The sequence below is a fragment of the Elgaria multicarinata genome, chromosome 3 (assembly GCF_023053635.1).
Source record: "Elgaria multicarinata webbii isolate HBS135686 ecotype San Diego chromosome 3, rElgMul1.1.pri, whole genome shotgun sequence".
NCBI lineage: Eukaryota > Metazoa > Chordata > Lepidosauria > Squamata > Anguidae > Elgaria > Elgaria multicarinata.
Window position 1 is genome coordinate 107288519 of NC_086173.1, and position 26661 is coordinate 107315179.

Here is a 26661-nt window from a genome sequence, read left to right on the forward strand (position 1 = left end):
ATATCCTGGGAGGCTAAAACGTTCTCCCACTTATCTCTGAATCTTGTACCTTCCGACATCACCTTTGTGTCCATTTATTCCTCTGCACAGAGATTGGCCTCTATGCGCAGAAGGGCACTGCTGGCAGATGATAGGCTGTATTGCATAGGTGAAGGTTGTTGCTTTTCTTTTATTCACTGTGGATCAAATTCTCCAGTTCTGTGAAATGTTTGTGGGTGGGGCAGGGGGAAGAGTTGGACATGGTTAGTTTAGTAACATAGCATAGTAATTAGAATATATATAGGGGACAAAATATTTGGGGAAATTGGCAATACCTAAATTTGAATATAAGCTCATGTTGAAAAGATACATTTCTTTCATTATTATTTTTTAAAAATGATAACCTTAGTCCTTGTCTTCTAATAAAACATCCACAATCATTACTGGAAATGTCCTATCAATAAATTGAAGGTGGTGGTGGAAGAGGAGATCTCATCTTTCCTCCAAGGAGTGTAAGGTGGAATACATGGTTCTCCCTCCTCACTTTTTATCCTGACAAGCCTGAAATACTTTAGGATGAGTGTATGTGAATGGCCCAAGGTCACTCTGTGAGCTTTATGGCTGAGCAGAAATTTAAACCTAAGTCATTCCAGTACTAGGCAGGATCTACACTACTGCTTTATAACGGTATTGAAGTGCACTGACAACTTTTGGGGTCCATAACATATTATTTATTTATTTACTATATTTATATACTGCTCCCCATTCAGAATTTCAGAGTGATGGACAAAATAAACTAGAATAAAAACAGAATAAAAACACATTAAAAGTACATTTTTAAAAGAAACAAAGTGCAAAATAAACAGGCAGGATCTATACTACTGCTTTAAAGTGCTTTATAACAGACTTGACAACTGTTGGGGCCCAGGACACACCCCATATACAGTTGTCAAAACAGTTATGAAGTGCTTTAAAGCAGTAGTGTAGATCCGGCCTTGGCTGGTTAATAAGGGAACGCTTCCTGGAACAATGACATTTTCAGGAGGCAACGGAAGGAATACAAAGTTGGTGCCTGCCTGACCTCCAGAGGCAGGGAATTCCATATATCATTTTCAAACCACTTTCAGAGTGTCATATCCTGCTTGGTGTAGATCTGGCCTAGTATTCTAACCCTTACATTACACTGCATTCCTTACAGCTTTATCACATTGGTGGCTCATAAATATGTTTTAATCTACCAGTACCATGAAATAAGCTCAGGAAGTCCCTAGTTTGAATCTCACCTCTGCTATGAACTCACAGGTGGGCTTGGCCAGGCCACTGTCTCTCAGCTTGAGTCTGTTCCCATCTGCAATGAAGAAATAATAATACTGACTTAGCTTACAGGGGGCATGTCTAGACCAGGTGTTATCCCAGGAATCATCCCGGGATCATCCCTGTGTGTCCAGATGACACACAGGGAATCCCGGGAGCAGGGAGGGATGATCCCTCCATTTCCCCTTGATATTGACATACACTTTTTTCGTGTTTTTCCCCACAGTCCTGGGACGATCCCTAGGACTGCGGGTGGTGTGGCCACCCATCCTGGCTTCTTACCTCTTCCCCATGAGTAGCGGGGTTCATCAGAGGGAAGGAGACGGGCTGGTGGGAGTCCAAGGCCATCGGGGGTTGGGGAGTGGGTTTAGGGCTTCTTCTTTTCTTAAAAAAAAACCACTTACTTTTTTACTGGCATGCAGGTGCGCCCCAGCTCCTGTCTTCTTCTTTTTTAAAAAAAATAATGGTGTTCATGACGTCCTGCTTCCTCCCTGGATGTCGCATGCCACGTGTGAACCCAGGGGAGGATCTCGCAATCAGCATATCATGAGATCCTCCCCCTCCCTCCCCTAGTCTATTTATTTATTTATTACATTTATATACCGTCCCACAGCCGAAGCTCTCTGGGCGGTTTACAACAGTTAAAAACAGTAAACATTTTAAAAGTATACAAAATTTAAAAAACTATCAGAAACATATAGACAACAATATAAAAACAACTCTAGACATGCCCAGGGTTATTGTAACAGTACAACATGAGAATGCATTTTAAGCACTGTGAATTCTAGAATGTCTGAATGTTGTTGTTTTAAGTGCAGTGGTGCCAGTTCTAAGTGATGCCATACATATTGTCTAAAAAAGTTTACTTTTGTCTGAAGAAGTTAACACTGAATGATGAAAAACATGGTTATTTTACAATCAAAGTGGTTCAAGTGCAGCAAAAGGATATCAAACACACATGACTTCATTCAAAGTACTGTGTTTGTTCTCTAAATCATGCCAAAGTAGAGAAACAGGTTTAGAGCAAATGCATTGTAACAGCAATGCTTCCTTGGTGTGCATTCACCAGCACATTTGAGTGCTTAAACTATCCAGGCAAACCCCAGCCCCAATGTCCCCAGCCCCGTGGGTTCCTTGAAAGAACTTTAGAAGGCTTGCATAGAGTTTCTATCTTACTCTCCTTGGGGGGCATCGTATGGGGGTTGTCAAGCTGAGTGACTGTACTTCAACATTTACAGGTACACCACTGCCATTGGATAATCATGACTAGCCCCACACATCAAGGTTTGGCTTGACTTTCAGCATCCCTCATTTTTATTTGCTTGAAGATGGAGGAATAGTGTTAGGTGAATGGGTGGGCAGCCAGCCAGCCCCTGGTTCCTCTTCTATTCCACTCATAGCTACTGCCTGGGTTTATCTTTGAGCTGGGTCCAGTATAATTTGAGAGTTCCCTGTTCCCACATCAGACCAATGGCCATCTGCTCTCCAAGGACTACTAACTGGCTGGACAAATGTCCAGGGTTCAGATCCATTTCCACTCTCTAGTTCTCCACAGACAGATGTGCAGTGGCTTGTGTTGGACAAATAAGGATTACTTAACCCACCATTTGCAACCTGGTGTCCTCCAGATGTGATTACAAATTCCATCATCCCCAGCCAGCATGCTGATGGGGGTTTCAGTTTGGAGGCTAGCAGGTTGGGGAAGGCTGACACAAGCACTTAAGAACACGATGATGATGATGATGATGATGATGATGATGATGATGATGATGGATGATAATAGAAACAATTTGAATGTGAGCCCCTGCATATTAGCAGTGTGTGTGTGTGATACTGTTGCCAACAGACACTGGCCAGTGTTCAGTATGACGCAAAGCACTGGCAATGGGTGCTTTGTGCTAAGGTAGTGAACCTAGCATGGCATTGGCTGGTGTGACAGGATTACCTGGAAACCCTGTCATGCCAGCTAATATTAAGTGCTAGAGGTCCTTTATGCCAATGAAACATGATTTCCGTTGGTGCTTGTGTTGCATTAGATACTGTCCATTGTTTGTGTGTTTCACCTTTGGAAAAGAGCTGCCTTATTTGTTGGCTGTAACATGGTGACTGATAGTCCATTTTTTTTAAAAAAAAAAAAAAAGTTAAGAGGAGATTATTCTCTTTTGTTGTTCTGAAAGTTGCTGAGGAACAAGACTGCAAAACCCAACCCACAAACAAGGAAACGCAGGGTAAGGCTAGGCACCCATCCAAATTTCTCTGTGGAAGGGCAATAACGCAGTGGTAGAGCACATCCTTTGCATGGATGAAATTACATTCAATCTTCTAGTCAAATGCTCTCTGATCTCAGGTGGTGGGGAAATACCTCTGCCTGACCCTGGAGAGTCATTGCTTGGGACCAACAATTGCCAACGTTAAAAGAGATGATGACAGTGGATCTCCTGCCCACAGATTCCTTCATCCTGACCAAAGGAAAAGTAAAGATGTGGGAAATGTTTCGAAACAGGTTTTATACAATTAGAGTGGAACACAATCTAGCTGTACAAATTGCAAATATGGAAACTGCAGTCACTTGGGTGGGGGAGCCTAATAAAAGGGGTCTGGCGGGGGGAATGGATTATTGGGGCAGAATAGCAACAGGACAGCAGGTTGGGGAGTGTGTTATGTGCCGTGTGAGTGAGGCAGATGCTGCATGAGTCAGGACCCATTAAAACACACACACACACCTTAATGTAGATAAATGTCTCCCCAGAACTGAGGGGCTGCAATTCAGGGGCAGAGGATCTGCTTTGCATGCAAAGGTCTTAGGTTTGATCCCCGGCATCTCCAGGCAGGGCTGGAAAACCTCCTGCCTGAAACCCTAAAGGGCCACTGCCAGTCAGTGTGGTCAGTACTTGACCAGATGGACCCATAGTCCTACTCAGTATATGTCCCAGCCTCAGGGTTCCTAGTCATGTGGAGGCTTCTAACTGTATTCAGCTGGATGTGAACAGAACCCCCTTGCAGACTTTCCTGTTGATCACAAAAAATGGTCTTTAAAAGGGCCTGTGTCCCTCGGGATGTTGGGAGCAAGGTTTACATTCACACCTCTGCCCCCTGATACAGTTTCATCCCTCAGGTGTGCAGGTAAATGCCTGCATAGGGCTATTGTTAAAGGCAAAAGCTACATTTCATACAGCCTTGATTGGTAAGGGAGATCTTTTTCCTTTACCCAGACCTCAGGAAGAGGCTCACTAAGAGGCAGCCTAATCCAAGGTGTGGCATACTTCCAGGGAACAATCACTCCTACTACTCCAGACTCTTGGGATAGCAGGTTCTTCTCAGGTGTGGGACGACTACTGTATGTCTCTCCCTCCCTTCCTCACAGTTTTTCTGACTGCAGCCCCAATACCCTCACTCTATACAAGTGAATGGTCGAGAGATGAAGAACTGTAATTCAGAGATTCTTTTAAGAGAGAAAACCCACTTCTCCTGTGCTTCAGACCCTATTGTCTCCTTGAAGAGGAAGCAATTGCTCTCTACCAGCAAAATGCCCTCCCCTAGCCAACTGAATTTTCACCAAGGACAGCAAATTAGCTTGATCCAGCTATGGCCAAGTAAGAAGAACATGAGAAACAACATTGAATTAACCTGACATCCCTGCCGAAAGCGGGGCACAATTCTTATTTTATTACCACCTAGTGATAAAACAGTGCAGTTTATTTAATGATCACATTTTCCCCTCACTATCGAAGATGTTTTCTCAGCCCCAGTACTGAGATTTAAGTGCCAACACAAATTTTTATGATGTTCTCATTTAGATGAGAAAACAAAGACATTCTGTACAGAAAATATTAATGATTTCTTGAAAAGCTTTCACACCTGAAAAGCAAGCATAAATACAATGAGGGGGCCTGTTTCTGAAGTCCATAGGTGCTTTCCAGTATGAATTCTGACTCTGTAAGAAAGATGTAGTAGGTCTTTATTTTGTCCCCCCAATCTCCCATAAATGGATTTTCAGTGTTTGTCCATGATAGTATTGCTAAGAGGTGAAATGACGCTTATGTGAGAATCAAAGGTATTTTAATATAAAGCACACATTGTGGCTTCAGGTAAATGGCCTTTTCCGTGCACCATAGTTTACAGCAGTAGATCTATGGCAGGCCGGAGTGGGTCTCCTGGAGGATGGCCAGCTTGCTGGCACGCACAAAGGCTTCAGGGAAGTCCTGGGGGTACAGAGGTGCAGGGGGCAGTGGCTGGCCATTGGGCCGAATTCGCATGAAGCATTTCGGCTGCTTTGGGCTGAGGTGGCCCAATCCGGTCCTGAACTGGATTCAGGCCAAAGCAGGCCAAATTGGCCAACTTCGACTCAGATTTGGGGTTTGGAACTGAGGCGAAGCACGCCCCCTACTAAGCAATACACAGTACTCTTTAATTTAGCTGAAAGAATGGTGATTTTGAGCTACTAAAGCTCAATTGAGCAGGAGCTTCAAAATTGCATACATTTCCCCATTATTATTTTTTCCTATATAGATTGGTTTGTATGCTTCTCATGGTCCTCTTTTTGTGATTTGCAACCTGCCTTCAAAGCATTGTTTCATACAAGCAAGCCAACAAACATGGAAAGTCAGCTGTTGTTACAAGCTTTGGAGCTGATCAGAGACCTGAACAACCCAGGGTCAAGCAAAGAACCATTAAACAAAAGAAATATTTCTTTAGGGAAGCAGAACTCATTTGAACATCTTTTTTGGAGCTGATTAAATGATATCACTGTCAAATAATATATCGAGGAAAACATAAATGCCAAGTCTGGAGAGTGAAAGTGATTGCACTAAATTTTACCCTAAGATAATGTTCCCTTACACACCTTTTTTCTATGCTAAAAAATGTTGAAATGGAACTTTAATTTTGAAAAGGTGTTGTGTTAAAAAATTAAGTTTTTTAAATCAGCACCATGAAAAATGCCCTCTTAAACCATTTATACTCTTTTGATTTTGAGGACTCTCTTCCCTTTTGTTTAGAGAAAGGATAACTAGTTTCAAAGCTTTCCTCCATTCTGGCCTCTTGAATGCTGTCCCTGTGCACAGACTAACTGCACCATGTGATACAGACTAAGAGCTTCATCCAATGAGCATTTTGTTGTATTGCATGCTCGTTACTGGGCACTCACGGAGTTTGCTCAGGTCCCTCACATGACATCATCTGCCTCCCGCGTGCCTTCCACCCTTCTGGCCTTCCTTGTGCAACAAAAAAACCAGCCTCATTAAGTCCGATGTTTTTTTAAATTCAGAATCGCTGCTCTCTCCTGCTGTGTGCAGGAGAAGCAGCGCCATTAGAACAGCGGATTCAATGGGCCTCGTGCATGTTCTGTACTTCCTCTTTTGAAAAGAGGAAGTAACTGAGGAAGGAAAACACCGGCTGAGAAGTGAAGGTAGGGAGTGTGTTAACCCCCGGTGTGATGGAGCTTTAGGGCTGCAATGTCCATTCAATGCATGTCTACTCAAATTTAAATCCCACTGAGTTCATAGGGGTTCACTCCCAGCTAAGTGCAATTCTGCATACACATACCTGAGAGTAAGTCCCATTGAACACTATGGGGCTCACTTCCCAGAAGGCATGCATAGGATTTCACATAATAAAACTTGCACAACCTACAGAGGGAGAATTGGCTTCTACAGCCCTGGCAAGACTGACTTTAACAGCACTACAATCACCAGATTTAAGCAAAGCCTTGAGTAATCTGTTGGTTTCAGATTTTGTAACTGCTTGTTGTTTGCTACTTTCTGTTAGACAAAACAACATATAGAAGAGACAGCCAGGGCATATTTCAGGATATGTGAGGGATCTTATCTGCAGTGGTATGATTGAATCACTTTTGGGATAGTTACCTGGTTTAGAATACAAATTTGGCATAGCCTTAAAGCACATCAAGAGTCTGACACCCCCCCTCCAATATTACCATTCCCTAAGTTGCTCATATATTGTAGTGCAAACTAAACATCTTGCCCCTCCCTCTGACAAAGACCTGGCTGCAGTGGCTGTGGCAATGGCAGAGGGGGAAGAAACGTCTTTCCCTCTTCAACTCTTCTCTCCCTCTCTGGAACACTGCTAAGCACACCAGGAAGAGGGACCGAGGAGGAGAAAGAAAGACCCTGTTACATTTTAAGTGATAAACCAGGCTTGGAATTAACCAACCTATTTCCCAAGGTTTTGGGCTGGGAGTTGAAGGGGAAGTACCTTATTTTTCAGGATCAATTCTGAATCAAACCAGGAGGTGGGAGGTTGCCCATCAATACTAGTATTAGGAGGGAAAGTGTCAGCAATGTTCCATTAGGTTCTTGTCTTGCCTCAATGAAACTAGCAATATTTTGGTCCATTTCATTTCATACTGCATCCCTCTTTCTGAATATAAGAGGGGCCCTACTGGAACAGACATTGGTCCATTTAGTTCACTGCCTTATTTCACATCCAGTTATGAACAATTTTCAAATATACTCAGATCACTTTTTCTATCAAACTTTCTAGGCCCTTTTTTGTGTGTGGCTGGGCTGGAGGATGCAGTATAACCAATGGCACAAGAAGAATGTCCCTGCAGGGTGAGAAAATTCACAGAGAGGAAGATGAGCAGAACTTCCTACTCCTTACACCTTTCCCAGCCCCATTAGACAATGGTCCAGTTCAGACAACACGCTAAACCATGCTGCTTAACCACAAAATGGTTAATGGAATGCCATTAACCATTTTGTGGTTAAGCAGCATGGTTTAGCATGTTGTCTGAACCAGGCCAGTGTGTTTTCTCCCTGCTTTTTGGCTCCATTAAGTATGTATCTCTTGAGCTGAAGAAGCAATTGTACAGCATTTCTAGCTGCTTTGTGGTAGAATTATAATGATGTCTTTACAGTAATCACCTTTAATTTTCTTTTCCAGTCCCAGTTAACTATACTATCTGATTTCCTGATTTACAGCGATGACTGGGAGATTGTTGGGGTTGTAGTCCAGCACATCTGGAGGGAGCCAGGTTGGGGAAGGCTGTCATAAAATGTATGCAGTTTGTATACATTTTGCTGTCCTGGAAACATTAACTGTGGTTGGTCAATTCCAAGCCCAGTTTGTATCCCATTGTGCTCCTGATGACAGGGGCTGTGACTCAGTAGTAGAGCATTTACTTTGCATGCAGAAGGTCCCAGGTTCAATCACTGGTATCTCCAGGTAGGGCTGGAAAAATTCCTGCCTGAAACCCTGGGGTGCTGCTGCCAGTCAGTGTTGACAATACTGGGCTAGATGGACCAATGGTCTGACTCAGTATAAGGCAGCTCCCTATGCTTCTATGTTCCTACATCACTGGAAATGTGACAGGGTCTGAAACAGAGAGAGGGGTTCTCTCTCCTTCCCTCTCTCCTTCCTCCTCCTCCAGTGAGGGAGAGAGAGTAGAACTGGGATGGAGAGACATAGGCCTTAGCTAGACCTAGCGGTCTAGTGGGACAGAGAGGTGAAGAACTCACGATTTTTTTATCATGAGATCTCCCTCTCTGTTCACACACAGCACGCGACAACCTCACAGAGAGAGGCGTCGCACCTGCCATTTTTAATTTTTAAAGAGACCGGAGCGCACGAGCGCTCGTGCACAACGGTAAGTACTTTTTTAAAAAAACAATTATTTCCCCGGCTCCCCCCACCCCACCTCTAATGGGTGCAGAGCTCCTTGTGGGTCCTGGCTCCTAAAGGGTAGGGCGAGATCCTGGGGCATGGGAGGGATCATCCCTCCATGATCCTGAGAGCCCCTGTGTGTCATGTGGACGGGGATTTTGCCCCGTCAAACTAAGGCCATCTTCTCCCTCTCTGCCATTGCTGCAGCCCTCAAAGACAGGTGGGGGAACATAAGTGGGAGGGTGCTCTTGCCCTCATGTCCTACTTGTGGGCTTTCCACAGGCAGCTGGTTGGTCACTGTGGGAACAGAATGCTGGACAAGATAAGCCTTTGGTATGATTCCTCATGGCTTTTCTTACATTATATTTCGAGGTAAGACATTATACCTGTGACCTTGAAGGAATTTTCAGCATTTGAAGTCTGTGTTGACGGATGACAGACCATCAAAAATCTACTATTAGCAGGTTCTATTTGGCAAAGGAACTTACTTTACCAGTTATGCTGCACAGATCCTATGCTGGGAATTACACAAATGAAACTAACTGGACATGTTTTGTACTCAGTAGTAATCTCACTGCAAATAGATTCAGATTCTATTAGGTCAAGAGAAAGCTTGGGCAGTATCACTTTCTTTTAAGAATGCACTGTGTATATTGCCAGTTACGTATGTCTATAGGAACCATAGTAATGCACTCAGTGTGGAACTGAGGAGAACACACATTTCAGCATTTCAAATAAGAATCTCATATCATCACTGGTGAGTTTTATGGGCTGCTGTTATTTGATATCCACAGGTCACTTTGCTGGTACTAATAACAAACAAACAAACCTGGCAATTTTTTGTTTAAGGATTTATGGTTGGAAAATTCAGCTCCAATATTCATCAGTCATTTTCTTCTGAAGGAGTGCTTTACCATTGACTCTCAAAGTGAATCCTGGCATCACCTTATGTATAGCCACCACTACACAAAGAGGATGTACTGGTAATTATCTGTACAGAATTCAGCTGAGCTAAATGTAGTTTAATGTTGAGAAGGCAATATTCTTTCGTTTTTAAAGTTGGAGAAATAACAGTATGATAGTTAAACTAAATTCTGAAGTAGGAACAAGTTCTGAACGTGAAATGCAATGTTAATAATCCCATTAGCTATTAAGAAGTATTTATATCTGGAAAAGTCTGGACTTTGATGGGGTTAATAGGGATGTTTTAATATTGATTTAACAATTTCCAATATTTTTGAGTCCAGTTATGGAATTTTTATGTTTTTTGTAGCAACTGGCATGTTCTTCCTTCTGTTACATAATTGCTATTTTAATGGGAACTGAGGCATTTTAATTTCACATTTTTGCACATTTATTTTGTTTGTTTGTACACTTGCATTATATCATATTTATCACATTTATCTGTTTTTCTAAATTCTCTCAAACTCTTGGAAATAACAATTTAAGAAAATATGTCAGATATTGCTAATCTGAATGACAATTAGATTTTGATCTCATGGGGGTCAAGATGGGGGGGCACAAACTAAGAATTATGTCACTGCATCATCACAAAGTGTTAAACTTGACATTGCCACTTCTTATTTATTTTTGAAATTTCTATCCCATCAACATAATTTGAAAAGGTTCTGAGGATAGTTTATATCGTATAATTATAAAAACACATAAAATAATGTAAACATTATGGGTTGGAAGTCATGCTAAATCTGAAATCAATGAGGCATATGTCAGTCATGACTAAGTTAAATCCTCTTGAGGCCAAGCTCTTTCCTGAAGCAGGATATATACTGTTTTACTCTGTACAGCACCATGTACATTGATGGTGCTATATAAATAAATAATAATAATAATAATAATAATAATAATAATAATAATAATAATATGAGATCCAATCACATGTATATTCCACCCCGGTCAATTTCTCTTTTACCAACAGCAGACTTATTATTTATTTATTTAAAACATTTATATCCCGCCCTATATCATTAGGATCTCAGATAAAAGCATACAGTATAAAACAATAAATATGCACAGTTAAAAATAAATTAAACCATGAACCAAGTTAAAACAACATATTTAAAAGCAATAAAAGCAGTTAGGAGGCTGCTCAGAGAACTGCAAGGATAGTCCTGCTGAATGGGGTGGTCTCTCTCTGTGTGATTTTGAGTAGAAATACTGTTAGAAGGGAAAGAGTTAAGCAGCTCTCCTTGGCCTGGACATTCCTCTGCTTAAACTTACAGATTTCCAAGACTGCTTTTAGTTTTAAAAAAACCCAAAAAGTTTGGGGAAAGATAGACATGACTGTGTGTAACATCTAGTTTCAGCCTTAATGAACTGACCATTCCAGTTTATTTAAATATACACACAGCCTTAACAATGTTCCACAGAATGTTTAATCTTACTTATAGTTTAGCTTCAGCTCAAATATATTCTGTAGCATTTACTCTCTGTATAAGCAGATATGATGTGTGCGTGTGTGGGGTGTGTACGGAATGGATGGGAAACAGTGCATGGGCATTATGTATTCTTGTGCTATGCATTTACATGGATGTACACTAGAGTCATTATTTGGACATATACTAGAGTAGCTGCCACAGCACAGAGACTTAACCTCCATAGTCAAAAGTGGGAGGGACTGAAACTCCAAGAGGCAACCTTACTATTACATGTGTGACCATTTCTAAAAGATACTTTGCTTACAAGGAAAAATAGGGCCAATGGTCTACATGGATAAGTATCAGAAGCCAGTGACTGTTTCTAGTGAATAGAGATGGCTGTTTCATATGCAACCATCCAATCGTTTTTAGGAAACCAGCATCTGAGTAAATGTACTGAAAGTCACAGACTAATTTTTGAATAACTCAATAATCTCTAAAACTGGACTGGACTCAAGAGCACTAATTTTTATGAATTATTCTATTCCTGATTTTTTGAACTGGAAAAAGTGATGAGGGGCACATAGACAAAATGACCATCACAAAAGAATTACTATTATTTATATTCCTTTCATTTTTAAATATATTCTGCAGCAAACACAAACAAGTAAGATCAGAAAGGAATTATAATTGTATAAGAGAGAAGGTGGAGACAGACTGAAAGAGAAAGAGATATTAGAGTTTTGTACTTCCTGCTCCATGGAGAAGTGAAGCCTTTTCCTGTTTTTGATGCCTAGCATCTGTTAACAGAGGCAAACAGTTGTTTTGCTAAGTTTTTGTCAAGCATCTCATTAACCAAGAAACTCTGCTGCTGCTGCCGCCCAGAAGCACCCATAATTATAGTTGCACAGTACATCAGCAGTGGTCCTTTCAGTTGTTGAATTGTGAAGCCATTTCTAGAGGATTTGTTGGGGCTAATAAGGCACTAACAAGACAAAAGAGCACATAAAGCCCCTTTGCCTCTGTCGTTAAGGCATGCCCTAGAAGAATTAATTGGGTAAGTTTGGTTTACCTTTCAAAATCTTAGGTTATATCCAATGGTGTTGTTCTGCTAGAGGAAGGGACATTGCTGGAGGAATGGATTTCAACTCTCTCCTACAGTCCCACCCAGCCCCCAAATCTTCTCCAGAGTGTTGACTCCCACAGCAGATTTGGGGAGTACGTGAGGGATTTCAGGGGAGAAGAAGATGGGGAAGTCTCGTTGCGCAAGCAGGAGTCCTGTTGTTTGAGTGGACTTCTGCTTGCACAACGTTGGCTCCAATCCCTTAATTGTATATTTCAAGTTTAAATTTAACTTCTGTTTATGTAAAGTTAAGTTGGTTACCTTTAATCTGCTGGCAAGTAAGACAAGTGAAACTCTGGAAGTGATGCTGTGACCACTTTAAAGAAACGCAATTGAGCATGGATGACCACTCAAGCTTTATATGTTTCAGGCTATGTTATTGAACACATAGTGACAAGAAACTTCAGGCACATCCGGATGAGACATTCTTCCAAGAGCATTTTGGTGGGGCATCTGATGCAGTTACAGCTGAAACAGTTTCAGTTTCCAAGGTGGTCTATCTCTGTCTTGAGACCAATAAGGTGAAGTTATCCTTCTTTTGGTACTTCTGGGTCTCTCGGTGACAGACAGGGTTGACCCAATTCATCTTTCTAATTGAAACAAAGAACAAGATGGTGCCCCACCTATTTCACCTATGAAAGCCGACTGGACTGGAAGATGAATCTGTCTTCAGCACTGATGGTGGGATAGCATCCTCGTCTGCACCTGAAGGCAGTAGGCTAACTGAGGGGGGTGCAAAAACAAAAAAAAAACCCTCTGCATGGCACACAGGTCTCTTGTTCAATGCTTTGCTGCCACCTCCCAGCATCTGCCGCCTGAAGTGACTTCTTCACTCTGCCTAATAGTAGGACTGGCCCTGGTGACAGATAACTCAACTGAAACTGATCCTATATCATCAGACTAGATGATGTTCTTGATGCCTCCTCTGGAACTGTATCAATGATGGTGTCAAGGTCAGAGTGAATATGAGTGAATTTACACTCAACGTGCCTTGCAAACTACTCACCATATCCCCCTCAAGTCCCATCATCCTATCTTCCATCCACTGAGGGCATGCATCATAGCCCTTGAGATATAAAAATATGTGGATTTTCAAAATGTGCTTTCTTGTTTGTGGGCCATCCTATTTTAACAAACTTTCTTCCAAGTGGAGAGCTAAATGTTCAGCACTCTAACAAATCTCTGTGGGCTGTGCAAAATTACCTTCCAGGACTCTCACTGATTGCCCCAGTTTTGATACTTTTGAAGAGCAGGGAATTAAATGATTCAAGAACAAAACATTATTACTATAAGACTATCATCGCTATAGAAGACTGCTGTTGCACTGATGTCCTGCTTGTGGGTTTCTCATGGGCAGCTGGTTGGACACTGTGGGAACAGAATGATGGACTAGATGGACCCTTAGTCCGATCCAGCATGACTCTTTTTATATTCTTATGTTCTTGTTCTTTGCACACTTATTGGGAAGGAAGTCCCATTGTGCTTTGTGTAACTTACATCTGAGTAAATATGTTCATGTTTGCAGACATTAAATTATTTTAAAAAATATTCACGTTAAACTTCTCATTAAGAATGATTTCAGTTCTATAAGACATTCTTGAATGAGACCAAGGGCCAGACCTCATTAGGATTTATCACATATCTGATAAATAGATTAAGGTCTGGATTCTTACTTTACACATCATGCTTATGTAAAATTTATTGTAGGACAAAGACTTGGAATTCTTGTTCAACAAACAAGAGGACATTATTGATAGTTTTATGATACAGTGATCTTATTGTTTCATAATCTTATTATTTTGCTTAACATTTCATTGTGTTTGTGCCTCAAAGCTTAGATTGACCCTTATTATTTTTCATGCATGCATAAATAACAGTACTTGCAGACCTAATTGTTTTAAAGTCACCAACAGGTGTAGAAGGGGTAGAAGAGGTCCCTGCGATTTGATTAACATTTCAAAAACAAAAGATCAGTCACATTTCTGATCAGTGAAACTAGAAGGAAAAAGAAGGGTTACAATATCTTTAGTACCTGTTAAACTTTTTTTAATGTTATGATTGAAGAGAGGCTTTATTTTTATTGCAGATTATCAGGCCATATGTTTTTAATATCATCCATTTCATAGCTCAGTTCGCTTACATAAATTTGTCCTCTTACAAGATGGCAGCAATAACACAAACAGAGTTTCAGCTGTGCTTTCAGCCAGAGTGTTCTACCCGAGGCACAGCACTAAACAGAAAAGAAAATATGAGCCTGATAACACTAAAGTGAATGAGGATAACTATCACTTTAAATGTGAACTGCCAGAGAATGACTAACATATTTCTAAGAATGTAAGAAGACTCATGCTGGATCAGACCAAAGACCTACCTAGTGAAGTTTTGCTCTCCCACTGGTCAACCAGACATCTCTGGGAAGCCCACAAGCAAGACACGAGCACTGTCACTGCCGGCTTGAGGTTTCTGAGGATCCTTGGGCAGGCCCCCTCCATAGGCCCCCTTCCTGCAGTTCCAATCTGGCCCTGTGAGAAAATACAGCAGGAATTTTGATCCCTCACCTCAAGATGAAAATACAAGTTTATTGTCACAGTGACATTGTTCACTATGAGACCTACAAAGCTTTTCACTGTCTAGCTCCTTCCTATCTTTCCTCTCTCATCTCACACTATTGCCCCACTCGTGCTCTTCGCTCCTCTGACGCCATGTTTCTCGCCTGCCCAAGGGTCTCTACTTCCCTTGCTCGGCTTCGTCCATTTTCTTCCGCTGCCCCTTACGCCTGGAACGCTCTTCCAGAACATTTGAGAACTACAAGTTCAACCACAGCTTTTAAAGCTCAGCTAAAAACTTTTCTTTTTCCTAAAGCCTTTAAAACTTGATTTTGCTCTGACTTTTATACTGCCTGTTTGGTGCATTCTCTTCCCCTCCTTATTGTTTTATTATGATTTTATTAGAATGTAAGCCTATGCGGCAGGGTCTTGCTATTTATTGTTTTACTCTGTACAGCACCACGTACATTGATGATGCTATATAAATAATAATAATAATAATAATAATAATAATAATAATAATAATAATAATAACTGGTTACTGCCAGTAGTTATGAGCTTGATAAGAGTGTTGGATAAGCAAGTTGGAGGGTGTGAGAGAAACAAAAGGCAGGAGTTCCAATCTAGGGGTTGTATCCAATAAATTGTAATCAATGCTAGTCCAACTTAAGTCCCATTCATTTCAATGGTTCTGCTCTAAGATACGACTCCACTGTACACATGTTGACTACAATATGCTATAGTAGTGCATATAACATCACTTCCAGAATAGAAGTCATTAAGTTGTCTTGAATTCAAGCTCCCTTAATTGTAGGGTTTGACAAGACCTTAGCATACTCGTCCAGGGTTCCTGAATTAGAAGAGAAAGCCCTCATGCATACAGTAGTACATGCAGGGCTCTTTCCAGACCTTATGATGAGTATGCATAGGTTGAGGGCAATGCCTGCTACCATCAAGATGCACATTCACTAAGCAAAGAATGCCTGAAAAGGGCTGTCTTTGTATATTTGAACTGTTGGTATTTCCACAAGTGTTGTTCTGGCTATGAACCATTACAGAGGGCAGCATGCCACTAATAACTGGCAGAATGAAATATAGCAGTTGGATTGGTGGTAATGTGAAGGCAACACTGTCCAAAGACAAGCTATCCACTAGTGGATGCATATAATTATGAATGTATACTATATTTCTGTCAAAGTACTTAAGATCCATTCATTGCAAAAGGAAAAGCATTAACCTTTGCTTGTTCTTGACTATTGTTCAGAATATGTCCTGTCTTACACCTTTATTTCCTGATATACTTACTACTTTGAAGATAAGTACATTGCAAATATTGACTCAATTCCTGGATCATGAAACTATCACTATTATCAGTTACACAAATAAGTCTGTAGATAGAACTAAGAAACCTGAAAGATTCTTTCTTTCTTTCTTTCTTTCTTTCTTTCTTTCTTTCTTTCATAGTGCCAAGCGCATGTTGCCCTGAGTGCTAGTACTCCTGCTCCTTTCCTGCCTTTTTGCCCCTCAGTTCTCTCACAACAGAGGATCATAAATAATGCAAATGTGGCACGTTCATAGTGAATCCCCCCTCCAAAATGTGTATGTGGCATTGCCCCTTCCTCTCCTTCACGCTCCCTGATTGGCTGCCTCCATCTCCCTCCCCCTCTGTCCTGCCTGTTTGCCATGAAGAAAAGTAATTGCTATTTAAGCTTTGAACTTTTTTGAACTTTCAAAATTTTTCTGCGTGTCTGCATTGCTCAAGCTTCAGTTTAAAACAAAAATGTGTCTGGTAGATCTCTAGTCGTAAGACTTACACTACCATATTCTATACCATATTCTTATATAAAATCTATACGATATTCTTACATAGATTTTAAATTATGTTCAGGCTCCCTTTAAGGGTAGAACCCTCTCAAGACAAGATAAAGCAGTACAAAATAGAACTAGGAAAAAAGCTAGGACCAGGAAAAGAACAACATTTTGGTACATGGTATATCTGAAAAAGTATAGCCAGTCAGCCTATGTTGCCAATGGATGATGTTTAGAAACATGTAAAAAGATATATAGAAGAAACATTAGTTCTTTGTAGGTTCATTCTTCTCAAACTATTTGTGCAATCTTTTACAACATGATTCTATACATGTCCGCTCAGAAATAAGTGGACGTACTTTCATGTTAAGTGTGTGTAGGATTGCAGTCCATGTTCTTTATACAGGTATGTACTTAGAAGTGGGTCTGATTGAGAAATGGCTCTTTACAGCCACTGTTGTGTGTAACATTACATCTATGACAATACAGAGCCTGCATCTTCCTTAAAAATGGCAATACTCATGGATTACGTGTGGCTGCCAGATCCCAGCCACTCATCTAGCTCAGCGGACAGGGCAGCAGCTTGGTTCAGGGGCGAGTGGGTGGGGAGTCCAATGGACTCCTGATTGGCCTCACGCCTAGTTTTCCCGGGAGCCTGCTGAACAGTGACCAGCTTTCCCAGGCACCTGGGAAACCACAACATTTGACACACTTTGGATATCCAGATCTCACTTTGGATCTGGATTCGAAGTGGGTCAGACCAGGTCCAAAGTGGGCTAAGGCAGATGGGGCCGATTCAGAAGCCCCGAATCAGTCTCCAAATTGGGTTGGGGTGGTGGTGTCCCTGCACAGCTCTATAGAAAACAATGTTCTTTGTAGGTAAAGAGGCTGCCTCACCAATGTGCCTGTTTGCATTCTCCTTTCCCTCTTTATTGTTTACTACAACTTATTAGATTGTAAGCCTATGCGGCAGGGTCTTGCTATTTACTGTGTTATCTGTACAGTACCATGTACATTGATGGTGCTATATAAATAATAATAATAATAATAATAATAATAATAATAATAATAATAATAATAAATGTGAGTAACTGTTTTTCTTTTCAGTGAAAAATTGTTGGTCTAGGTCCAGGCAACTACAAGATAGGGGGATTTGGACTTCTAGCACACTTACATTTGACAATGTGTTCTAAATATTATGGCCAGGGTGGGAATTACTCTTCACAAAGCTTTCTCATGGGCGGTGTAACTGGGCCTAAATTGACACAAGCTTCAGGAATATACTACTGGTTATTTGTTGATTGTTTCCCATAAATTCAGAAACAGATTAGATAATTGCAACAAACTGTGGATGTTGAGAATTGTCCAATTTTGTTTTTAATGGAAGAGTAGTAAGCTCAAAGCACAAGGCCAACGCCAAGAGCTGGCAATGAATAAGGTGACATGAAGAAAGGCCAAAAAGAGGAGGATGCATTAGTGGAAGTGGAAGGTGGCCAGGACATAGAAGCAGATGCAGAAAGGAAAGGACCAGTCTTGGAAATGGTGTACAATAAAAGAGAAAGCAATAGGCAACTTCCTGGGAGTTGGCGAATTAATGGCGTCAAAGACGTATTTGGTATCATTCATACAAATTAGAACAGCCTGTGAGAATGTGCGGAGTCAAAACTGAGGAGAAAATTCCCCTCAAAGTGACCAGGGAAGCAACCCAAAGAGGAAGAAATATGTTGAAAAGATAGGATGTGAAACAGAACACTGTGTAGAGAAGTCCTAGGAGTAGAGGCATTGAGAGGGATGGAATGACTGACTAGATGAGAATCAGGCATCAGGAGGGTTCACACGACTAAATGTTTCTTCCTCCTTAAAAAAATCAAATACCCTGCACATTGAAATCTAAGTGTTTGGGAGTGAAATCTAGATTTCTATGTGCAGGAAATTGTTTTGTTTGGAGAAATATTGATCCATGTGAACACCACCTGCAGCCTGAACTGGTACTGCCAAGATGCCACTTAAACTTTTTGTGAGAACCAAGTCAGGGTGTCATGGCTTGCAACCTGTAGAAGAGTCTGGACAAACTAGTCTGGCAAGGATGTCCCTACATTGACTAGGATCTTGTGGACTGTGGTGTCCTCATTATTAGGAGATCTGGAAACCCAGAGTAGACATACTGGATTACTTACTTATTAGCATTCTCAGAGCTTTTCTACACAAGGCATTTATTGTATGCTTATCATTCCCTACTCAGGGTTGTTTAAGGGCCTTTTAAGAGCATGGGAAATGGGGTATTGAGTTTTTCTACATGTGGCTATTAAACGGCTGTTAATTCACCTTATTCATGTTGGGTTTTGGTGCGGATACAAGCACTACATGAGTATTTCCTTTCCTGCTTTTCCATTACATAACCTCTATGTGGCAGTGGTGAATAAGGCTTTTTGGTTAAAGCCATGGTTTAAAGTGTCTTCTGAACAGTGCCACTGTATTATAGCATAATAGAGCAAATATACAAGTGAAAAAAGCCGTTTCTTCCACTTTTACAATTAAATTGCATTTTCCGCTCTAAAAAGCTTGCTGAAAATGCTCTTTAGATACAGAAGCAAAACTGGAGGATCACAACATCATTTAAAGAACTCTTCAACAACTGTGAGTAGGAAATGACGAGTGCATGATAAACGCCTTATGTAGAAAATCTCATTATTTCTGAAAGCAAAATAGAATGCTATTTCCACTTGTGTATTTGTGCTATTCTACTATACCACAGTGGCACTTAGACATGATGTAGCAGAAAAGCATGAAAGGAAATGCTCCTCAGGTAATGCCCGGATCTCTATTCTGCAACAAAATCGAAAGTAGATGCAAGGGATTAACAGCCTTGTCTAGAAATGCTCTAGGACATGCTACTCTCTTTATTTCTAGGTGGGCATTCTTATGACATATATAGAAGAAGACATTAGCAGAGTGGTTAGACAGAATTTTTTTTTTAAGTTACAAATGCAATTAGAGGTACAAGTGGATTAGAGCTTTCCATACAATATTACCTTGTTAAGAGACTGAATCTATAGTAGTAAACTCAAGGGAAAGGATGAATAAAGAAAAGAAGGCCTGTGTATGCCAGTTGCTGGGGGACATGAGCAGGAGGGTGCTATTGCATTGATGTCCTGCTTATGGGCTTCCCATAGGCATCTGGTTGGCCTCAGTGTGAACAGAATGCTGGACTAGGTGGTTTTTTTGTCTGACACAGCACAGTTCTTATGTTCTAAAGATTCATACAAGGCTACTACAAGAACATAAGGATAGACTGCTACTGGATCAGAAGTGTTAGACCTGAAATGTATGTCTGGTTGCCACCAATTTCAGTTAATATGGAGAAAAGATAAATAATACGGTTTTAACAAGATTATTATATTACCTCTTTATTTGCTATTATGATCTTGTGCATAAAAATGTGAGTGCTTATCCTCCATGAAAGAATCTGGCCCTTTTAGAAAACATTTGTGTGTCATCTGGTACATTATTGGGATCTTAAGCTGCTGTCTGCTGTTTATTAGCATTTTACTAGTTGATACATTTTTAGCAGAATGTTCTTGCAACAGCTTTATTTTTAGTCAGCTCTATAGTTTGACTTAATGAGGCATTAATAACTGATGAATGTGAATAAATAAACAAACTCCTTCTGGTCTCTGGTCCATTTGATGGGCCTTGCTCTGTTCCAGCTCTTATTGCTACTTTTATGGCTTTCTTTCTGATTACCCAGTCCTAAGAGATGCTGCATGAGCACTGTCATGTATAAGACTAGGCAGCCAGGTGATAGTACTGATGCCAGTGCCAACTAGCTCCTTATACTGGGACTCAGCTCATAACAGCCACTGTTGTGCTTCTCCCCTACTCCTGCTGCACAGCCACAAAGAACAGCTGTGTTCTTTGTGGCTCTTGTGAACAGGGACAGGAGTGGAGAGTGGCACCAGGTCTGACATCAAAGGCAGGCGTGGTTGGGCACCTGCTCAGGGCCCTCACCCCAGCAGGGGCCCACACTGATAAGACCACTGATAAAAATCCTTGAGCAAGCAACTTGCTTTTTCACCTGCTTCTCAGTATAGCCCGGGCAACAGTGGTGATGAGAAAGTGATGTAGTAATGCCACTGCCAACTTCCTCACTGGCTCTCTGCCTGCCAAGCAAGCAAGTGGCAGCCATGATGAGGAAGAGAATGAGCAACAGCAGCTGGTGACAATGGTGGTGAGAAGGGAGAGGGTCCATTCCAGGTGTCTTGCCCAAGGACTCTCAAAATCCTGGAGACAGCACTGAGTGGCATGTTTTAGAGTGCCTCAAAACAATGTCTTCTAGGACCCCGCCTGTCTGACATGTGTGTGTGTGTGTGTGTGTGTGTGAGAAAGAGAGAGAGAGAGAGAAGGAGAGGGAGAGAGTGCAAAGTTTTTCTTAATGCTAAGAGAAGTAGCACTGCATGACTGTGCAACAGATCCAATCACTTTTTTTAATGATGAAGCTAAAGTAAGGCTTTTGGGGTGTATGTTCCAGAGCTGAAGTGCAGCAATCCTGCAAGCATTATGTACCAGCATAAAACTGTGTTGTGATCCACGTTGTGGCAAAAGAAGATATAACACCACATACAGTATACCCTGATGGGGGCTGAACTGGCAATGATCCACCAGGTTCTTGGGATCATGGCCAATAGCTCAATAGCCATGATGGTTATATGCTACTTCCAGTATCCGAGGCAGTAAGCCTGTGTGCACCAGTTGCTGGGGAACATTGGTGGGAGGGTCCTGATGCACCATGTCCTGCTTTATGGGTCCCTGGTCGACAGCTGGTTGACCACTATGAGCAGAGTGCTGGACTAGATGGACCCTCAGTCTGATCCAGCATCAGGGCACTTCTTAGGTTCTTATTTAGTTATGAAGATGTTGAGTCAGTGTGCCGCAGTTGTTAAAAAAGGGCAGATTTCAGAAAGAGGTTGAAAATAAAAGCAATTATATTTTAATGCCCTTATACAAATATAAGGTGAGGCCACACTTGGTATAGTGCATAGATTTCTAAAAAGAAGATATTGTAGAGTTGGAAAAGGTGCAGAAAATGACAACCAAAATGTTCAGAGGCCTGAAATATCAACTCTGGAACATCTTCTTAATTAGTTTAAAGAAAGACAAATAAGGGACACAAGATCGAAACCTATGAAATTATCCAAGGTGGGGAGAAAGTGGATAGAGAGGTTTCCCCCTTCTCTCATAATACTAGATCTCATGGTCATTTAATTAAACTGATTGCCCACTAACCAGAAATGCAGGAAGTACGTCTTCTCACAGCATGTAACTAATTCATGGAATTCAGTGCTACAAGTGGTGATGGCTCCTACCTTACATGCCTTTAAAAGGGGATTTAGACAAATACATGGAGTATAGATCTATCAATGGCTACTAGTCATGATGCCTATATGCAGCCTCCAAGTTCAAAGGCACTATGGCACTAAATACTAGTTGCAGGGGAACAACAGGGCTGCTTGTAGGCTTTCCAGAAGTGCCTGATTGGCCACTGTGGGAAACAGGATCTGCAGTAGATGGCTATATTCACATGGAGAAAGGTAAACAGTGTTACGGATTCTTACAGTGGCTATTTCAGGAGCGAATGATGTCTTTGACAGGTCCTCATGTGAGCAAACTATGATGTGATTGTGAAACAGGCAAATACAGTTCTATGATCTTAGATGAGGTCATCTAGCCAGTAGAGATAATGCATTTTGGATAAGAGCAGCATATGTTGCTGAATACTTTTCTCAGCATGACCACTTGTACAGGACTTGTACCACATCTTTTAAAGGAATACTTGAGGGGGAGAAAACAACAGTTAAATACCTTGAATACAGGAGTTATGGAGGTGGTAGCAATATAAAAACAATAGATTTTGTTTTTAGCAATAGTTGGCCACCAAATCATATCTGCTTGGCCCTCAGTTGTCAACCTTCTCTTCCTTCTTCATGCTTTCTGAATTAACTTGAGATGATTGGAAGAAATAAAAGACAGAAACAGGAATGCATGAACAAGAAAAGGAGGGACCCATATCCTTCTCTCTCTCTCTCTCTCCTCTCCCTGCTCCCTTTCTGGCCATTTCAGGTAGCATAGAAGGAAGACGATTGAAATGTCTTGTGAATCAGATGGAAATGGGGCATATAAGCATCTCCTTCTCTTTCCATCTTCTGATTCTCCAAGCATGGATGCCCACATTGCCTAGAGCAGTTCAAAAGAAGCAGGCCGAGGAGCAGAATCGGGAGCACCTAAGCAGGAGAAGGTACCTGTCATTTCACACCATCCTATCCACAAGCTGCAGAAAGCATGGAGGAGAAGGGAAGAATGGGATGGGAGAAAGGGAAACTGGACATGCTAGCAGGCTGTTTGAGATAGTGGCTTGGCCTAGCATTTTCCATTTAAAGCGGCCACTGAGAACTCTAGTTGCCCACCAGGGATTCAGTTTCCCAAGTTACTATATGCCAGAGGTTAGGTTCCCTGTTAAAGTGTATCCAACAGAAAGCTGTTACGTTACTGCTTTGTGCCTGTCAATCTATGAAAAATTCAAGTAAGTGGGACTTCAGTTCTAATAGAAGCATATAATATTTAGCGTGACAGGTATCTGCTGTGTCTGCCCTACATGTATTTTTGCTTAGCCAGCTTCTCAAGGAGACTTCCATGGGCTTTGCCTAGTATAATTAAACGTTCAATCCTGCAGCAAATAGGATCTTCCTAATTATTATGGTTGCTGCATCCTTGGGAGCAGCGTGTCAGACAGTGCAGTTCATTCTGCGTTTTGGCAGCAGATCCCCACCCCACCCACGCTCCTAAAAAAAACCCTGAAGGGTTTTAAAGTTATGAACCTTAAAGGAAGTCACAAAGTGAACATAAGTATAGCACTGCTGCAAAAACCAGCAGCAATGCACCTGGGGGGAGGGGTAGTGATCTATGGTTTTAACTTCAGAACAAAATATGCCGGATTCTTATTTCAGAAAGCATGCCTTGATGGGATTGTGTTTGGTAATGTTAGCTGGCCCCTGTTACCCAGGTGACAGTGTGATGACTCACAGCATTAAGATGAAGATAATAATGCTGCCAGTCGCACATAGCACTGGGAGATGGGTCCCCCTCTAACTGATGAGACGGGCAACAAGGTTAATAGCTTGATCATCACATTACAGTGGTACAGTGTACTGGAAGCCATATTCTAAGTGAGCACTGGGAATACTCGTGTGGAAGCAGTTATCCAAGAACGTCTTTTAGTAATTAATTTAAATGCTGCAAAAATTAGGTTCATGTTTTCTTTTTTAGCTTGTTCAGTGTAGGAATCTAAGACTCAATGCATTTCTTACACTGTATGTGTCTTACATAGTTACGTTTTGGTGAGTTGTTTGCAGTTGCTGCAGAGCAGTACTATTGAGATAAAGAGGAGTTTGTTGTTTTTTAAAAAGGACAAATTGACAATTTTTTCAAATAATCTCCCCCCTTCCATTTTCCAGAATAAGATAATATATGGTATTTTTTTAAATGCTTCTCATTTATTATCCTTAGAATGCAGTTAGGGGGAAATCATTGCTGATAAAGTTTTGTAAGACAGATTTGCAACTCTGATGCAGCGTAAACATTAGACCTAGCATTGAGGAGAGAAAGCCTGTTGGCACACCCACATTTGTATTCTCGCGTAACAGCTGAGGTGGCAACTGGAAGTTACAATTCTTAAACTTATTCAGGACATCCTTGCCCCCCTGAAAACTTTATTCCTCAGACATTGCTTTTAATCTAAGACATTTATCTCCAGGCTGAATACTGTCACTCAGTGCAGTCAGAATTGAAGATTTTCATAGCAGGGGAAAGCAGGTCTAGTAGGGTTTAAATGCAAACACAATGTCACTGCATATGATGTCACAACAAGAAGCATGTCTTGCTTTTCTATTTATAAATGGAGCTTTCATTCTTTTTTAAAAGTATCCATACTTATAGACTTACCCTCCCTCCTTTTCCAACTGATGGACAAAGATGTGATATTCCTTCATCAGAGATTTAGGCTATATATATATATGCTTCCATTTTGGTGCACTGCAGTGCAGACTTTGGTTTAACTGGCTGAATTGATATTCTGAGCAGCAAGTAAGCAAGGATGACAGAGCATCCATACAGCTACTCCTATTAGTGCTCAGGGAGGTGTGCTTGGTTGCAATTGCCTGCTCTGTCCAAGATGCAGCCCAGTCACGAAGCACTGCTGTCACAAAGAGTCTCTAGAAAACCTTGCAGCTTGGATCATAGTAATATTTTACGTATTTAAAGGCACAGGATTCCCCTCAAATTTACCCATTTTAAAGACTTCAATGCATTGTTTTCTGTCTAGACTCGGAACTTCAGAATGTCATGGGACTTAAAGTATCTGAAAATTAAAAAAAAAGTAAATGTGCCCATGTCAGCAATTTAAGTATTTTCTTATGCCGTCAATCCATGGATAAAGAAATATTTACATCTCTTTTGCTATTACACTCTGTGGCCATGGAGGGAATTGCCAGTTCCTCTTTCCCTTGTTATACCTGTGAGAAAATGGATTGTAACAAGAAGTCGGATCAAACCAATAACTTACCAGCAAGCAAATGTATGTCTATTCATATTTGTAGGTTTTGATTCTTGAGGAAGTGCGTCATCTCTCTCTCCCCTCTCATTTCATAAAAACAGTGTCTTATAGATATTAAAACAAACAAAGTGTTTTATTTTTCTGTATAGGATATGATGATGACTTAAATGTTCTGGGTGTCTTTATCCTTTTATGGTAAGCCTTTCTTAAATAATAAATAAATAAATACATGGGGGTGGGGAAGAGAAGTTGTGCAATGCACTCAAAGCTAACAGCTACGTTAGACAAAATCAAGCTACATTTACTCTAAAGTGTGGAAACATATTGGACATACACGTGCGTGCGTGCACAAAAAGACTGAGCTCTGTTTTTGGTATAAACGCTATTTCTGTAAATGTTAACACGTTTAATTTCTTAGTAAAATCAGGCTACAACTGACGTGCAACATGCCAATCGGGTCTGCTGCTGAATTTGTTTGAATCCCAAATCTAGATTAGCGTTTAAGAAAGAAACCTATGAGTCTCTGCAGTCTAGTTATCACTTAGGTAGAGATGCAGTCGTGAACGGGCTTCTCCCCTTCCCCTCCACTCCACCAACACACGCGCTCTCTAGCTCCCCCACCCCACGCCCCCGCTCCAATGATAGTGATAGAACTTGACAGTCCTTGTCCTTGAAGGTTTCTCCCATAAGTGGCATATTCCTGGTAGTTTGCCATCTTCCGTTTTTGTCATTATCCCAAGGGAAGTATTAAAACCACAAACAACAACATGGTGGTTCAGTCCATTCTCTTCGCCAGGAGAGGAAAAAAAAGCCTTCCTTTCCGTGCCACAGTTGCTGTTTGCCTTCTTCCTCCTCCTTCCTCCGGCTGTCTGCAACGACAAGCCATAAACATTCCCTGGGCTTGCTCTCTCCTTTAGCAAGATGCTCGGTGGGAAATATCCGCTCTTCCCCCCCACCTGCTCGGTCTGGATGGTACAGTCTGCAGAGGGACTCCTGTAATGTAGCTCGGTTTATCAATCCCTTACAGATGCCGAACAGTGATTACTCCGCTGTGTAATTAAAATATTTTTGGATTTGTGATGCTATCTTAGCCAAGTAAGTAGCTGCATCCAAAGCATGCTTGTTATTTTTTAATATATATATATTTATTATTATTTAAAAGAAAGCATTCCCCTTTCTATTCTGAGATTGTTTATTTGGCAATTTGTATCCCGCGGAGGCAGAAGCTGATGGGGAAATGGTGTGCAGATTTGGAGGACTGAGGGATGCCTTAGATTTTAGCTCATG

The 26661-nt window shown here is 41.2% G+C and overlaps 2 protein-coding genes across 8 annotated transcripts in view; both read left to right on the forward strand.

Moving 5' to 3' along the window:
- Positions 1–26661, forward strand: part of NOL8 (nucleolar protein 8) — a 501501-nt gene that overhangs the window by 468041 nt on the left and 6799 nt on the right. The gene's annotated exons all lie outside the window — the stretch shown is intronic.
- Positions 26150–26661, forward strand: part of ATP2B2 (ATPase plasma membrane Ca2+ transporting 2) — a 254320-nt gene continuing 253808 nt past the window's right edge. For 2 of the 7 annotated variants that reach the window (XM_063121200.1, XM_063121201.1), the window contains exon 1: positions 26150–26469. The gene's annotated coding sequence lies outside the window, so the exon portion shown is untranslated. The remainder of the gene's footprint in view (positions 26470–26661) is intronic. The other 5 variants (XM_063121197.1, XM_063121198.1, XM_063121199.1 and 2 more) reach the window with 4 other exon arrangements.